Source organism: Solanum lycopersicum, chromosome 9 (assembly GCF_036512215.1).
Source record: "Solanum lycopersicum chromosome 9, SLM_r2.1".
Taxonomy (NCBI): Eukaryota; Viridiplantae; Streptophyta; class Magnoliopsida; order Solanales; family Solanaceae; genus Solanum; species Solanum lycopersicum.
In genome coordinates this window covers 39,874,751-39,893,260 of record NC_090808.1, presented here as the reverse complement: position 1 = coordinate 39,893,260, position 18,510 = coordinate 39,874,751, and the positions used below count along the sequence as shown (strand labels likewise).

Here is an 18,510-nt window from a genome sequence, read left to right as displayed (position 1 = left end):
AAGATGGTTATTATAACATTATTAAAACATGATAAACAATTATAATCAAGAAGAGATTATTAGGAATAAAACAGTTTAGCTACTCATGAATGCAAATGAGTATACCTGTTTTTGTAGATTTGTCATATCTGAAGTTGTTTCCATAGCTGTAGTTTGATTAGACTTTTTATTTAGATTATTTTTACCTGAATGCTCTGATACAAGTGGGGGGTGGAAGTGGAAGTGAGAAGTGGAAGTGGGATTAGAAGAGAATATTAAAGAGGAGAGAGTTGCTTGTAAAGGATGATTTTATTATGAGGGGAAGCCCACTTTTTATACAAGAAAAACTTACTACTTTGGCTAAGTGGCCGACATATTCTACTATTCTACTTTACACATGACCCTTTTTATTTTGGCTGACACAAGAAAACAAAAGACTTTTTTTTTTTACTTTTCATATATTGACTTTTCTAAAAGTAACTTTTGACTAAGTCTATACTTGACTTAGACATTTATTTTACAACTAATAATGAAACAAAAACTTTACATATCTTTTTTGATGTCTATCTCATCTTCTCTTATCTTTTCTTGCAAGCTGTGTGGCTTTCTTTATTCGAATAGGACTTCGGGGATAGTATCATATCTTTCTTTACATTTCGAGCATATGTGTTCCGGATATTTGTGTCCAATTAACTTGCAGTATTTTGTTAATAATTCTTCAGAAATAAATCCTTTCTTTAGTGCTCTTGTTGTTGGTGTAGATTTTGGTTTCAGTAGAGATAAAATCCATTTCTGGACTTCTTCTATATCTGCTTGTCTTACTTCTCGTGAATTGGCGTAGATCATTAAATGGTCTCTGGAATAATAACAACATATAGCATTTCATTGTATATAATTACTAGATAATTCTTGTATGATAGTTGATAACCCAATTATTCTTTTATTTGCATAAAATTGGATATCTAAACTTTTGGTATCCCCGGTTGATGTCTTATCTCTTCCGGTATTATCATCTCCCGAGTTAATTCAATTTTTACTAGCTGGATCATCGGTTTTATCTCATTGTAGAGTATCTCAGCTGGTGCTGTATAGAATTTAATAGAAAATAAATTTCCTTTTGTTGTCTTTTTATATGTTAAAAATGATTTGTGGATCTCTGCAATTCCACTTATCTCTTCTCTTGTATATGTATAAACTGTACTCAATAAACCGAAATTATAACAAGTTTTGATTAGATTAGGGTTTGTCTTTTGTTGTGCAATGTGTCTGTTGTAACCTTGTAGTTTTTGGGTTAAATAATCTTGGGTCTTTTCGGTAGTCGTGGTAGATCTAGGTTTAAGGTTTAAAAAGGTTTGTATTTCATATATATTTTCAATGTAAGTTTGGGAAATATGGTTATATATTTTCTTTTCTTTATGTAGGATGGCTGCATCTGTGGATGTTTGTGGTGTTGGAGTATCTATTATTTGTATTTTTGGAATAAATGGTTTTGCAAATAGGATACTTAGATTTATATTTCTTGGAGTAGTTTTTTCCATAGCTCCTGTGCTTGTACCTGCAATATTAACAACGTTGTGGGTTTTAAGGAGTTTTTCAACGTCTCCTTCTAGCTCTGGCTGTTTACCGTCTGCCGAATGGCATAGATCCGCATGTTTATAGTCATGCTGCTGACTTTTAGCTTTAGACTTCAGTATCTCTTCATTAGTCTCTAGCTTTTGTACTCTCAAGCCTATACTGTCCACTTTTGTGCAAAGTGTAGTTAAGGTTTTGCGTATATTTTCCATTGGATTATCTTGTTCGATTTGAGTAGCTTTGTCTTGAGAGGTAGTCTGCAATCATATTTTTGTCAGTTTTGACTACTTCAATTGCAAATGTAAAATTCAGTATATTAAATACCAATCTTCGTATTTCTTTAGTTGTGACTGAATCGTGTAATTTTCAAGTGATCCACCATTTAACTTGTGTATTATCGGTTCTAACAATAAATTCATTGGAAACTATATATGGTTCGAATGCTAATAAACATTTATAGAGTGCAAATAACACTTTTCTATTTATTTCCCATTTTAGTTGTGCTTCTGTATATGATCTTGAGTAATATCTGCAATGATGTTCAATCTATTCGTTATCGTATCTGTATTTTAAAACTCCTCCATCATTATGGTTATTTGAGTCTGTTTCTACAATATATAAAAATCGTTTATCTTCATCCGAAAAATATAGTTTTGGTAATATTTTGCTTAAATTATTGATACGTATTATATGTTCTTTGTCTTTATCATCAAGATGATATTCAACATCTTTCCTAAGTTTTTTATGTATTGGTTTTAGATATTCTGCTAATTTTGGTATATATTCTCTTACTTGGTTTACTATTCCTAAAACTGATTGTAATTTCTTTTTTGTATCTATATTTTCATCAAGATTAACAATCTTCTGTACAATATGTGTTTGCATTTTTATTCCATTTTTATCTATTTGTATTCCCAAGAATTCTATCTGGGGTTTCATTATTTCTTCTTTTTTTTACTTAAGCTTATGCATGAGTTTTTAATTATATGTATGAATTTTTCTAATAACTTTATATGTTCATCTTGTGTTCTGGAGTATAATAATATGTCGTCTATATAAACAATACAATTTTCTAATTGGTTAAAATAATTATCCATAAAATGTTGGTATTTTCATGGTGCATTTTTGTATCCAAAGGGTAAAACATTCCATTCATAGAAACCTTGCAGTACAGTGAATGCTGTTAGCTGTTTAGATTCTTCTTCTAATTTCAAGTGATAAAATCCTGATTTACTATCGAATTAACTTAAATAGTTATATCCTTGTATCTGTCTTATTTTTAGTATGTTATTTGGTATTGGTAATTATATGTTTTAGTTTTAGCGTTTAAGTTGCGATAATCTATAACCATTCTACATTTACCTCGTTTTTGTTCACTATGTTTATTAACTATAAATATTGAACTTGTAAGATTACTATTGCTCTCTTGTATATAATTACTTTTTAACAGTTCATCTATATGCATTTTTAATTCTTTTAAATCATCAAAATTATATTTTAGTAATTTTTGTGTTATTATACTATTTTCATCTATTAATTCAATTTTTACTTTCGTCTTATGTTTTTCCCATCCTTGTAATGGATTTTCACTATATAATAATTCTAGTTGTTCGTTAATTATCTTTACTTTATCTATTGTAAATATGATAATTCCTAATTGTGTTATTTGATTTTTACTTATATTTTCCATTTCTTGGTTTATCTTTTCATTTCCTTTTATCTATTCTATGGGTTTATGTTGCTTGTTATATTATCTTTTTCCTCCTATTTTATTTTCGCATGGTGTGGTAAACTACCAATGTACTTTTGTTATAATATGTGGGTAAAATCTTTCTATAAACGGCATTCCTAATAACGTATCTTTTTTTGTAAATTTAAAATTATACATATCTTCTATTGTTAGTATTGTATCCCATATTTGTATTTTTATATTTTTTTTTTATATGTGATCATACTACCTTCATTGTTAAATCCTGTCACTACCATAGTTGTTTTTAATTTTTCCCATTTATCTTCTGTTAACAATTATATTTACATGTATTTGCTTCTGCTCATGTATCTATCATGGGGGTATAATATCTGTTGTGGTATCCTTCTACAATAATTTTTGCAAGTATATATATTTTCATTATTCATTTTGTTCTTTTGATAATTATTTTCTTATTTTCGTGAGTTATTGTTAATTGGTCATTTTCTATATTTTATGGTTTAACTTTTTCTAACCATTTTATACCTAGGGTAATGTTTTGGCTTCCTTGGTAGATTATAAATAGTATTACTAATGGTATTCCTCCTATAATTATTTCTTTTTCTGTTATTTCTTCGTTTGTGGTTACTATCTCACTAGGTAATCTAGGGCATAAGTGTCCTGTTTTTATAATTTCTGTATCTAATTCTAATTCTCTCATTATATAATTCTATTCTTGTCCTGTATTTATTAAAATTTTATATCTTCTTTGGTCCATTATTCCTGCTATAAAATAGTGGTATGGTGTTATCTCTTCTGTATTTAATAAATTTTGCAAGATTTCATAGTTCCTTTTAGATGTGCTCATTCTTGATGAGTTAGCTCTAGTTAATGTATTTGGTACATTTGAAGTACTTAATCTTTCTTTTACAATTTCTAAATCTTCTTCTATGTAAATTTCTTTGTAACTATAGTCATTGTTGTCTATTATAGTAATTATTCTTTCAAAAGGATTTTCTATCTTTATTTTATCGATTTTATTTCTTGCTGTTATTTTATGTTTTGTTGTCAGTATATATAAATTTTTACAACTTGCTGTAAATATTTTACTACGTGGTGCTAGTTCTATTCCAGACATTTTCCAATATAAAACTAATGATTTATCTATATATCTATCTGTTAATGCTACTGAGTAGTTGGCACTTATTATAAAATTAAATTTTTGGTACATTAAATTTCCTTTTACCCCACTAATTAGTATTTTTTCTATAAGGTATATAAATTTTCACGACCCAAAGCGGGCCGCGAGTGACACCGACACTTATCCTACTATGTGAGCGAACCAACCAATCTAAACCCCAACATTTCAACCATCAATAACATAATATAATGCGGAAGACTTAAACTCATTAATGAAAATTGATTAAATAACTTCTAAAAACTCAATACTTATTATTCCCAAAAACTGGAAGTCATCACCACAAGAAAATCTATCCTCAAGATACTAAATCTAAGAATATCTAGGAAGCTAAAATAATAAACAGGTAGTCCATGCCGGAACTTCAAGGCATCAAGACATGAAGAAGAAGATTCAGTCCAAGCTAGAAGCATTAGCTCACCCTGAGATCCGACCTGATGAAAACTGGCTAGAGTTGGCGGTTGAGTTGAAGACGATGGCACGTTTGCTGCACTCCACAAATAACAAAGAAAAACAATTACAAGTAGAGGTCAGTACAAAACACGAGTACTGAGTAGGTATCATCGGACAACTTAAAATAGAAAGCAATATATTTCAGATAATAACATAAAATCGACTAATATTCTTAACAAGTGATAGCAACAAGTATAAGAATCATTTACCATCACCAAACACATCTATGAAGACTCAAGCCTCCACATCATACTCTTTTTGGGAAACAGGTTCTTTAGATTGAGTATATTAACATATTTCAAGATTCATTCTCTTTACTAATCCTGGTGTCGGAACGTGACACTCTGATCCATCTACTATCCTAGTGTCGGAACGTTGCACCGATCCATTACTATCCTGGTGTTGGAACGTGACACTCCAATCCATATACTATCCTGGTGCCGAAACATGACACCCGATCCATATACTATCCTGGTGTAGCAACGTGACACCCGATCCATCTACTATTCTCAATCTTTTAGTTCATCAAGCCTTCTTTTATACCAAGGCATCATTATTAACAAAAGATTTTAGGGTTTAAGATTCAACATCCTTATCATGCTAATTCATCACAATTATGTAATCATATTATATATGCACGCAATTAAGCAATATAGGAGACTTTACATTACTACCCAATACATATCATTCTCTATAAAGAGTTTACTGTGAAATAGCATAAACCATAACCTACCTCCACCGAAGAATTTTGATCAAGCAATCTACTTTCCCAAAGCTGCGTTCTTCCTCTCTCTCAATCAATCGTTTCTCCCTCTCTCTCTGTTCTTTTTTTTCTTTTTCTTATTCAAACCCGCTTTCTTTTACCCTAATTAGCATATAATTAATTATAAAAGATGATAAAATACCCACTACATGTTTCAATGTTCTCTCTTTTAACCCCCAGGTAATTGAATTATTAACATTAAACCACTAACTTTATAATTATGAGCAAGAATAGTCAAAAACGCCCCTTAAAATATTTAACAGAAATCCGACCTAGTCAGGGTCACGCAGCCTGTGAGGGTCCGTCCTGCACGTCCGTCACAAGGTTCATAGAGTTAATTCTGCGGAAGGATTTGTGACGGTCCGTCGAGCCCTCAACGGTCCCTCCTGCCATTTCGTCCTGATGTTCAGAGAGTCGATCTCAGTACCCAAATTTCTAAATTCTAAGTGTGGGTATCTTTCTCGCATATCAGCCTCCTTCTCCCAAGTGGACTCTTCAACTGGTCGATTCTTCCATTGAACTTTGATGGATGCAATCTCCCTTGATCTCAACTTGTGAATTTCTCTATCTAGAATGGCAACAGGCTCCTCCTCATAAGTCAAATTCTAATCAAGCAGAACTGAATCCCATCGAATAATGTAGTTTCCATCCCCATGGTATCTTTTCAACATAGACACATGAAATACCGGATGCACTCCTGACACTCCTTGGGGCAAGGCTAATTCATAAGCCACCTCCCCTACTCGCTTAAGTACTTCAAATGGTCCAATATACCTCGGGCTTAGCTTACCTCCTTTTCCAAACCGCATCACCCCTTTCATGGGTGAAACCTTCAGCAAGACTTGCTCACCCTCCATGAACTCCAAGTCTCTAACCTTTAGATCTACATATTCCTTTTGCCTGCTTTGAGCCGCTAAAAGCTTTTCTTGAATAGATTTCACCTTCTCTAATGAATCCCTCAAAATATCACTACCCCAAGGTCTAACCTCAAATGCATCAAACCAACCAATGGGAGACCTACATCTCCTCCCATACAATGCTTCGAAAGGAGCCATATCAATACTTGAGTGATAGCTATTATTGTATGAAAACTCCGCTAAGGGTAAGAAGTTATCCCAATGACCCCCAAATTCTATCACACATGCACGAAGCATATCTTCCAACACCTGAATTGTTCGCTCGGACTGACCATCGGTCTGAGGGTGAAATGCAGTACTAAGGTCCAACCTAGTACCTAATTCAGCATGCAATGTTCTCCAAAACATAGAAGTAAATTGCTTACCTCTATCTGATATGATGGAAAGTGGAACTCCATGCAATCGAACAATTTCTGAGATGTAGAGTCTGGCTAACTTCTCTGCAATGTAGGTCACCTTGACCGGGATGAAGTGAGCAGACTTAGTTAATCTGTCCACAATTACCCAAATAGAGTCAAACTTCCCCAATGACTTTGGAAGACCAACCACGAAGTCCATTGCAATTCTCTCCCACTTCCATTCAGGAATGGGCATTCTATGAAGTGTTCCTCCGTGCCTCTGGTGATCACACATTACTTGCTGACAATTTTGACATTTGGCAACAAAATCAACAGTGTCGCGCTTCATTCTACTCCACCAAAAGTTTTGCTTTAGGTCACGGTACATCTTGGTTGCACCAGGACGTATAGAATATCAGGAACTATGAGCCTCTGTAAGGATAGTGTGGATCAAATCATCAACGCGGGGAACACATACCCTTCCCTTAATTCTCAAAACACCTTCCTCATCCAGTATTGATTCTTTAGCCTCTCCTCACAACACCATATCCCGTATTCAGCTTAGTTTCTAATCATCAAACTATTTTCCCTTGATCTTGTCAAGAAAAGAAGATCTCGCCTTCACACTGGCCAAAAATTATCCCTTCTCATTTACTTCTAACCTCATAAAGTCGTTAGCCAGAGTATGAACCTCTCTAGCCAATGGGCGTCTAGAAACTTGTGAGTGGGCTAAACTACCCATGCTCCCTGCTTTTCTACTTAAGGCATCTGCTACAACATTAGCCTTTCCTGGGTGATACAAGATGGTAACATCATAATCCTTCAGTAGTTCCATCCATCTCCTCTGTCTCAAATTCAAATCCCTCTAAGTAAAGACATATTGTAGGCTACGATGATCAGTATAGACTTCACACTTGACCCCATATAGATAATGTCTCCATTGTTTTAATGAAAACACAACTGCGGCAAATTCAAAATCGTGGGTCGGATAGTTACGTTCACGCACCTTTAATTGCCTTGAAGCATAAGCAGTTACATTCTTCTCTTTCATTAGCACTGCACCCAAACCAGAATAGGATGCATCACAATAAATAATGAAGTTCTTACCCTCTACTTGCAAGGTAAGGATAGGTGCCGTAGTCAGCAAGGTCTTGAGTTTCCGAAAGCTTTCTTCACATTCATCCGACCATATAAATGGAACATTCTGCTTAGTCAAGTTCGTCAATTGGGAAGCAATAGAAGAGAATCCCTTGACAAATCGATGGTAGTAGCTGGCTAAACATACAAAGCTCCTTATTTCTGACACATTAGTAGGTCTTACCCAATTTCTCACTGTTATAATCTTAGAAGGATCCACCATCACTCCATCCTTAGAAACCACGTGCCCCAAAAAGGACACTGAATCTAGCCAAAACTCACACTTGGAGAATTTGGCATAAAGCCTTTTCTCCCTTAACACTTCCAACACAATTCTCAAATACTTCTCATGTTCCTTCTTACTCTTGGAGTATATCAGTATATAATCAATAAATACAATCACAAAGAGATCCAGATATGACTTAAAAATCTCGTTCATCAAGCTCATGAAAGCAGCAGGGGAATTCGTAAGACCAAAAGACATTACTACAAATTCGTAATGCCCAAACCTGGTTCCAAAAGCAGTCTGTGGCACATCAGTTGCCCATACTTTCAATTGATGATAACCGGATCTCAAGTTAATCTTAGAGAAGACAAAAGCACCTTGTAACTGATCGAACAAGTCATCAATGCGAGGAATGGGATACTTGTTCTTAATAGTTACTTTGTTAAACTGCCGGTAGTCTATGCACATCCGGAAACTCCCATCCTTCTTCTTCACAAATAACACCGGAGCACTCCAAGGGGATGCACTTGGTCTAATGAAACCTTTACTTAACAACTCTTGAAGATGGGCCTTTAACTCCCTTAACTCCACTGGAGCCACTCTATAAGGAGGTATGGAAATGGAGCGAGTACCCGACTCCAGATTAATGCAAAAGTCAATATCTCTATCCGGTGGCATACTAGGAAGGTCTGCAGGAAACACATCCAGAAACTCACGGACTACCGGAACCGACTAAATGGAAGGTACCTGGGTAGTATCATCCCGGAGGTGTGCCAAGAAAGCTGAGCACCCTTTACTAACCATTCTCTAAGCACGAAGAAAGGAGATGATACAAACTGGAGTGGAAGTGTAGTCACCCTCCCACACTAACGGATCTGTCCCAGGCTTGGCCAACGTTACAGTTTTAGCATTACAATCTAATATTGCAAAATTTGGAGAAAGCCAAGTCATACCCATAATTACATCAAAGTCAACCATTTCTAAGATAACCAAGTCTACATGAGTATTTCTCCCAAAAAATTCACCAGACAAGACCTATATACCTTTTCAACTATCACAGACTCACCCACCGGAGTAGAAACACGAATAGGCATGTCAAGCAATTCATAATTTAAATTAAGGCCAGTAGTAAATGCGGAAGATACATATGAAAATGTGGAGCCAGGGTCAAATAATACAGAAGCCATACAATCACAAACCAAAAGATTACCTGTGATAACAGCATCTGATGTCTCCGCTTCCGACCGCCCAGGGAAAGCGTAACAATAGGCCCTATCACCTGTCTGCCCGTTGCCTCTACCAGGTTGCGCTGCAGTAGTTCCCATTTGTCCGTCACCCCGGCCGTTTTGGTGAACACTATTACCTTGGCCACCACGCCATCCAGAATGACGGCCTCTTCCATGACCACCTCTACCTCTGACTATTTGAGGTCTGTAACTCTGTTTTGGACAATACCTCTTAATGTGTCCAGTCTCCCCACATCCATAACACTATCTGGATTCAAGCATAGGTCTTTGTGAGAATGACGAAGTCTGGGGATAACCTCCAAACTCAGAGAAGTGTTGACCGGGCTGCGGTGGACCCCCAACTACAGTCTGCAGTGAAGAGTGAATAGATCGAGCTGGATAACCTCCTGAACCTTGCCCTCTGGAGTAAGAACCATTAAACTCACCTCCATTACAAAACCTTTTAAATGTCGATGCCATGGTGAAGTCATCTGGCTTCACTCCCTCAACCTCTATCACGAAGTCTACCTCAACCCCTTCACAAAACCGTGAATCCGCTCTTGTGGACTGAAGCAAAGCTGGGTGGAATACCTGGATAATGCACGGAACTTAGCCTCATACGCAGTCACTGACATCTTGCCTTGCTCTAGGCTTAAGAACTCATCTCTCCTCCTATCCCTCAAGGTCCGAGGGATATACTTCTCCATAAATAAGCTATTGAACGACGCCCAAGTCATAGGTGGTGCCTGTGCGGGTTGACACTCAACATGTGACCGCCACAACATTTTGGCATTTCCCTGAAACTGATAGGTTACAAACTGAACGCCAAATCGTTCCACTATGCCCATTTTATGTAGTAACTCATGACAATCAACCAGAAAATCGTAGGCATCCTCAGATTCAGCACCCTTGAAGACTGGATGTTTCAATTTCAAGAACTTACTGAAAAGTTCATGCTGATCGCTTGTCATTATAGGCCCTGTAGTGAAACGAGGAAACGTGCCTATTTCAATTGAGGCATCCATGCGGGGAGCCTCAGCAGCGGCCTGTCGCACTTCCGGAACCTGAGGTGCTGGTGCAGAAAATACTAGAGGTGTCTGTCCTTGATCAGTTAACGCGCTAAGATAAGCAAGAACCTGATTAATCATCTCTTGGGTAGGTTGGGGTGGTAATTCGTCATTCTGCACTTTCTCACTTTCCCCTTCCTCACCCTCTCTTACTACTTCCTCAGTCGGTGGAGGAGTTACCACCCTAGTACTAGATGGGATAGGTGCTTTTCCTCTTCCTCTAGAGGACGTCCTCCAACGACCTCTACCACGACCCCTTGTCACTGCTCCTCTTCGAGCTACAGCCCCAGTGGCTGGCTCAGACGCACCCTGTCCTGCCGGTGCTGGTCTTGGCGTAGTTGTTGCTCTAGTTCTAACCATCTGCGAAATAGAGTGAAGATGATCAGATACCAATTTGTATCAACTATATACCAATTGGATCCAAGTAATATCACAAAAGAAAGAAAGAATGAAATTTTCCTAAAGTCTTATAGCCTCTCAAATAAAAGTAAAGGCGTCGCCCTACCATTCCTTAAGACTCTACTAGACTCGTTCTTGTGTGATGAGACCAACGAACCTAATGCTCTGATACCAAGTTTGTCACGACCCAAAGCGGGCCGCGAGTGGCACCCACACTTATCCTACTATGTGAGCGAACCAACAGATCTAAACCCCAACATTTCAACCATAAATAACATAATATAATGCGGAAGACTTAAACTCATTAATGAAAATCGATTAAATAACTTCTAAAAACTCAATACTTATTATTCCCAAAATCTGGAAGTCATCACCACAAGAACATCTATCCTTAAGATACTAAATCTAAGAATATCTAGGAAGCTAAAATGATAAACAACTAGTCCATGCCGGAACTTCAAGGCATCAAGACATGAAGAAGAAGATCCAGTCCAAGCTAGAAGCATTAGCTCACCCTGAGATCCGACGTGATGAAGACTGGCTAGAGTTACGGTTGAGTTGAAGACGATGGCACATTTGCTGCACTCCAAAAATAACAATGAAAAACAATTACAAGTAGGGGTCAGTATAAAACACGAGTACTGAGTAGGTATCATCGGCCAACTAAAAATAGAAAGCAATATATTTCAGATAATAACATAAAATCAACTAATATTCTTAACAGGTGATAGCAACAAGTATAAGAATCATTTACAGCACCACCAAACACATCTATGAGGACTCAAGCCTCCACATCATACTCTTTTTGGGAAACAGGTCCTTTAGATTGAGTATATTAACATATTTCAAAATTCATTCTCTTTACTTATCCTGGTGTCTGAACGTGACACTCCGATCCATCTACTATCCTGGTGTCGGAACGTGACACTGATCCATTACTATCCTGGTGTCGGAACGTTACACTCCGATCCATATACTATCCTGGTGCCGGAACGTGACACCCGATCCATATACTATCCTGGTGTCAGAACGTGACACCCGATCCATCTACTATTCTCAATCTTTTAGTTCATCAAGCCTTATTTTATACCAAGGCATCATTATTAACAAAACATTTTAGGGTTTAAGATTGAACAGCCTCATCATGCTAATTCATCACAATTATGTAATCATATCATACATACACACAATTAAGCAATATAGGAGAGTTTACATTACTACACACTACATATCATTCTCTATTAAGAGTTTACTGTGAAATAGCATAAACCATAACCTACCTCCACCGAAGAATTGTGATCAAGCAATGTACTTTCCCAAAGTTGCGTTCTTCCTCTCTCTCAATCGATCGTTTCTCCCTCTCTCTCTGTTCTTTTTTTTTCTTTTTCTTATTCAAACCCTCTTTCTTTTACCCTAATTAGCATATAATTAAGTATAAAAGATGATAATATACACACTACTTGTTTCAAGGTTCTGTTTTTTAACCCCCAAGTAATTAAATTATTAACATTAAACCGCTAACTTTATAATTATAAGCAGGAATAGTCCAAAACACCCCTTAAAATATTTAACAGAAATCCGACCCAGTCAGGGTCACGCAGCGTATGCCGGTCCATCCTGCACGTCCTTCACAAGGTTCAGAGAGTTAATTCTGCGGAAGGATTTGTGACGGTCCGTCGAGCCCTCAACGGTCAGTCCTGCAATTTCGTCGTGAAGTTCAGAGAGTCGATCTCAGTACCCAAATTTCTAAATTCTAAGTGTTTTGGAACGAGACACCCTCGACGGTCCATCGTGGGATCCGTCGACCCAGACAGTGATTTTCAGAAATAAACTCTGCTGTTCCAAACGACTAAACATGTCGTTACATAAATCTATCATCTGCTTAATATATTTAAATTGGTGTATCTATTCCTTCGCTAAAGCAAGCTTTTATAAATATTTTTGTTCCTCCTAAGTTTATGTATTTTATGGGTGTTTTAGCTTTTATATCTTGTATTTCTTTATTTATTATCCTCTTATTTAGTATACGTATTTGTGCTTTTCCTTTTGTATATTTACAATCTATGATGTGTTTTTTCTGGCTAACTACATTGTATTCATCTTTTTGTCTTTTGAACCAATTTCTTAAGGTAGGTATTTCAAGTATTTTTTCAACACTTAAATCTAATTCTTTTCCATTTATTTGTTCAAAGATTGTATTATCAAATATAATTTTTTGTTCTTATGATTCTTCATTTTGATAGTCTTCCTTAAATATTATCTTTATGTCATATTCAAACATTAGATTTCTTCGTTCATTGCATCATTATCTAGATTAATATTCATTTCTTGATTTCCTAATTCAGTTTCTATAACCGATAATTCATATATACTATCATTTTCGCTTAATTCATAATCTATGTAATTTATCTGCATGTATTCGTCATTATCTATAATTAATTCTTCAATTTTTTTTTTGATTCTTAGGTAACTTAGAGTCTCTAGCTAAATGTCCTATCTTTCCACAGTTGTAACAAGGACATTTTTTTAGTTTTCTTTTCGGTCTATACGGTCTTTTTATTCTATAATTTTTTACATAATATTTTTGTCTTGGTTTCTTGTATTTATATCTAGTTTTGCTTTTTCTATAATTTTTCTGTCGTCTAGGTCTTTGTTTTTTATAATATTTATCAGTACAACCAAACTATGGTGCTTTTTTATCTTTAAAACATGCTAGATTTTTTATTAGTACGCTCCCCATTTTTATTTTTTCCTTATAGTTTTCACATAATTGTACAAACCATTGTTGTAGAGATTTTATTCTAGCTCCTAAAGTATCTATCAATCCTTCATTGTTTCAATCTTTAATTATTTTTGTACTAAATGGTTCTAGTAGTTTTGTAAAATATTGTTTTCATATTTCTTTTGCTTCGTTGTATCATATCTTGCTTTATAATAATATTCTTTAAATGCACATGTATATTCTTCTATATTGCACATATTACATATAGCTAATTTTGTTATAAGTTGTTGGTTTATTATTTTTTTCTCTATTTTGTTCTTTTATTTCTGTAGTCATGCCACCAAATTCATTTCATATTGCTAATTCATATTTACCTAGTATATCTATATTTGTTGTTGATGGAGATCCATCTATTTTCTTATCACTCCTAAGTGTTTCTAGACTTTCTGGGGGTAAATTTCCTATCCATAATTTTGTTGTTCCAACAAATGTTCGTTCTATATATCCTAGTGTTTCTTTTGTTGTTATTTTATTATTTTTTACTATCCTCTGTGGGAATGGAGGTGGTGGTTTAGGCATGGGGGTCACCTTTTGGGGTGCTTCAGCTTCTTTCCCCGTTTTATCTTCTAACTCACCAAAAAACTCCACTACCTCATCATTGCCACTTATCACATTTTCTACACCAAATGGCATCGGTGGCTCAATGGTTTGCTTACCACCTCAAGTTGTGAATGCCATACAATGTCCATTATTTTTGGTATTTTGGATAGTATTGCTAGGAAGAGTGCCCAGATGGAATGGGTTCACAGTCGAAGACAACTAGGCTATTTGCAATTCAAGATGCTTGATCGAGGTTGCATGTGCATCAACATTTTGCTCAATACTCGCTATGTCACTCCTCAACTCTTTAATATGCTTATCACTAGAATCGAACCTCATCATTATTTTCTTCAACATATCCTCAACTAGCGCCATACTACCTCCACCAACCCTAAGAGCAACTTCACTATTTTAAGGTGGAACATACGTCCCACTCCTATCATTTATGTTACCACCGTTACCCTGTTTGAAGTTGTTGTCGTGGTTTTTATTTCTATCTCGGTTAAATGACCCTCTCGGTTGTAATTACGTAGTTTTGACATTGATTTCATTGACCTCGGCGCCAATTCTCCTTATTAGAGCCTTGGGAATTTGGTCGGAAACCCCCCGTCGACTCACTAACAACATCAGAGTCCCCGTCATAATAAAACTCATTAGTCCGCGGTGGTGGTTTAGATTATTAGTTCACTATATTTACCTTTTTTACACCTCTAATGATGTGTTTCAACACCAACCCAAGCTCAGTTCTCATTTGAGTCATTTCTTCATGAATGTCATGTGTGGCTGGGTTGTGTATGGATTGAACTACAAAAGTGTTTCTCTAGTATCTGAGTTACTAGTGCTCCAAGCTTTATTATTTCGGGAGATTTCTCCAACTTCCCTGCAATCTCAGCATGAGGACACTCCCTATAAGAACCACCCACTATCGTATCATGTATTGCTTTATTATTATCATTTTGTCCCTGATAGAAGTACTTTTTAAGTGACTCATCATCATTGTAGTGATTGGGGACACTTCTCAAGAACGAAGTTAACTTGTCCCATGAACTACTTAGTGATTCTCCCGGTAGTTCCATAAAGTTGTTCACCCTATCTTTGTTGTTTATCTTGTTAGACATTGGGTATTAACATGCTAAGAACACATCCCTCGATTGATTCAAACTGTAGATTGAGTTATAGGGGAGCTCGGTAAACCATATAGCGTCCTCTCCTATAAGTGAGAGAGGAAACACTCTCAACCCAATTATGTCCATATTAAAATAAGCCCTCCCTACAGAACTCTTACACACCGACCTCACCTTGGAGTTTTGAGCATCTAAATCCTTAGAAGGTAGCCCCAAAAACAAACCTTTAGGGGTGAGCATTTACATCAGACTACTAGTTACCACGCAAGTATGGACGTGTGGTAGGGAAGGAAAGACAAGTGGCCCATTAGAGTCAGTAATATTATCACATACCCTATAATTCTTTTGAGGGCATGGAGCGTGAGATTGCCTCCGTATTTCACCTTTCCCAAGATTTTTATGTAATAATTTATCCTGATCATCAACCGGTTGTTGAAGTATTGGGTTGTTATCCTCATCGAGAATACCCAAATTTTTGTTCATTCTACGCAGTGTATGCTCTAGTTTGGGGTCGGGTGAGAGTATGGGTCCTTCTCAACTCCACGCACTTGGTATACACGAAAGTTAGATCTGCAAGAGAAAAAAACAAAGGGAAAAAGTAAAATTAGGAAAATGTTGACTAAAATTTTTGTAATAAGCTTAAAATTAATCTAAAGATTTGATTTTATCAAGTAATGAGAGTAACTTGGGCTTAAGTGTTCCCATAGGTTCATAACACGGTAAATTCTATCTATAACAATCCTTTCCTAGTATCTTGCATGCAAAGTGGTAAGTTATGTATCCCTAACTTCTTCGTCCGGAAACTAGGGAATTTCACTCAACACCTTGGTCTGGCTACGTGTCTATTCTTTACTAAACCTTACCTTTACCTCATATTAAGCGTCATAATCAATATATGGATTAGTTTTTACTTTGGACAAATCTACACTAGCATATTAGATAGTGTGTAGTAAATGTACATTGATAATTATTTTCTTATTATCTACATCCTTTGTAGCAACAAGGCGAGTTCTAAAGCATGCAGTCGTTAAAAAGACTTCTAAACAAAAGAATTATCAATACATGCAACACTATTCTAGGATTATTATTTTATCTAGTTTTTACCTTCTTAATTACCCATGGTTCCCATAACCATAGCTATGAATTTAGTTACCAATTTCAATAATCACACAATTCATATTAGTTTGATAATAATTAACGTTACTTACTTTGACGAGATTGATGAAAACCCAGAAAATTACTTGAATTAATCAATAAGCTTGAAATAAATGATTAGATGAAAATAGAATAATTTGCCAAAATCACAAGTTCACAACTAGAACAATAAAATCTGAAGAATACCCAACAGTCTAACCCAAAAACGAGGTTTTTACAAGTATTTATAATAAGAGAGTCCTTCAAAAGTCGGCACAAGCCCTTCAATGACCGGAACCTAAAATTTCAGGAGAAATGGGAGATGGGGTTAGCACATCGCTTTTCCTATGTATAGGATCATATGCACACACAACATAAAATCATGCTAAAGAAGGACAATTCATTAAACAGTGATATTTTAATTTTAGAAAGCCTTAAGCACCTCAAAGAACCAATACTAATCAATAGTACACATTTCATTAATCAAAGTCATGTACCTCACAAAACCAATCAATACTAATGTAAAACCCCAAAATGAGTTAGGCTATCTAGAGAATAACATGGTTGTATTAAGGTTATAACATCCTAAAATTACTTATAATATGGTGTAGAGGTAGTGTATAAATTTTTGAGTCTCCATTTGAGACATGCATGTGTATGTCTCAATGGGGCCTTGCATGTTTGGACGAGTTGCGAGTATTTGTTGTGTGTGAAACTTATGTGGGAGGTATACAACTTTTTAAGGTCAGTATTTTCGTGGTATACATATGGGTATGATTTCTAAAGGTCTCCGCAAAAGGGCCCACAAGAAGGACCCAAGGCTAGTCGAGACACTTCCTTGGGAGTGTCAATAGACTAAACCAAACGACAACCAGTTGGTTGACCAACAGACTGTAGGTGATGTCTATTCGATAGAAACTTATATATGTCAGGTATCAACCCAAAATTTTTCCATGGAACAATCAAAGGAAGCCAAAGGACAGCCAGTCGATTGACCAACTGCCGGTCGATTGGGTCCGTCGATGGTGGCCTGCACCTGCTACCTTGCGCACTGTTTTATGAAGGGTTGAATGGAAAATTCACCCCAGGTCCTAAAATGAATATAATTCATTCATTTACATATTTTTGGGTGTATATAAAATATCTAAAACGTGAACATCCCATTCCCAGTCCCCTCTACACGAATTTGACCTTTTCCTCAAAATATTCTCCTTCCAAATCAACATTGTGGTTAATCTCAAGAGTAGCTTCGAGATTTTATTTCCATGGATGATTCAACAACTTTAATAGGTTTATAACTAGACAAAGGTATGGTAATCCTTCATCTCCAAGTATCCATTCACTTGGATAGTTAATCTCAAGTTTTCAAATAAGGTTTCATGATCAATGTTTTTCTTGTTCAATCTAGCCATGGCATCTTTCCAAAAACGTTTTAAATTGTTATAATTAATATTTATGTTAATGTATTTGTTTGAATGTTATCTTAATCCTATTGCATGATGAAACCATGTTCCTTCCCTAAATTGGTTTAGTCCTTGCATGAGCTTTCTGATCATGGTTAGTTAATGGTTAATTTGTGGTTCCGTAATGTTGAATTACATATACCTAATTTATTTACGTGAATTGATTATGAATTTATGATGAAGTATACATGTGGATCAATGTATGAAGGATTGAAATTGTTTATCTTAGTTTTCCATGATTCACTATAACCTGGCTCTTTTTATGATCTAATGTTAAAATTTAAATAAGTGGTGATGATAATAGATACTGTTTTAGGTTAATATCATGAATAATTTATGTTTATTAATATCATTTAATCAAAGTGATGAAGAATATGATTGAATTGATCTAGTTTCTTCTAGTCTATCAACTGGTAACTTATGATCTTGGCGTTAGGTTGGTTATCTCGTGACTCGATAATGGTTAATTTTTCTTAAGTACTGCCTATATTTACAATATGAGGAT

General features: G+C 35.7%; 1 pseudogene; it reads right to left on the bottom strand.

Moving 5' to 3' along the window:
* Positions 1-588: 588 nt before the first annotated feature.
* Positions 589-10,644, bottom strand: LOC138338509 (uncharacterized; annotated as a pseudogene).
* Between the last annotated feature and the right edge of the window lie 7,866 nt (positions 10,645-18,510).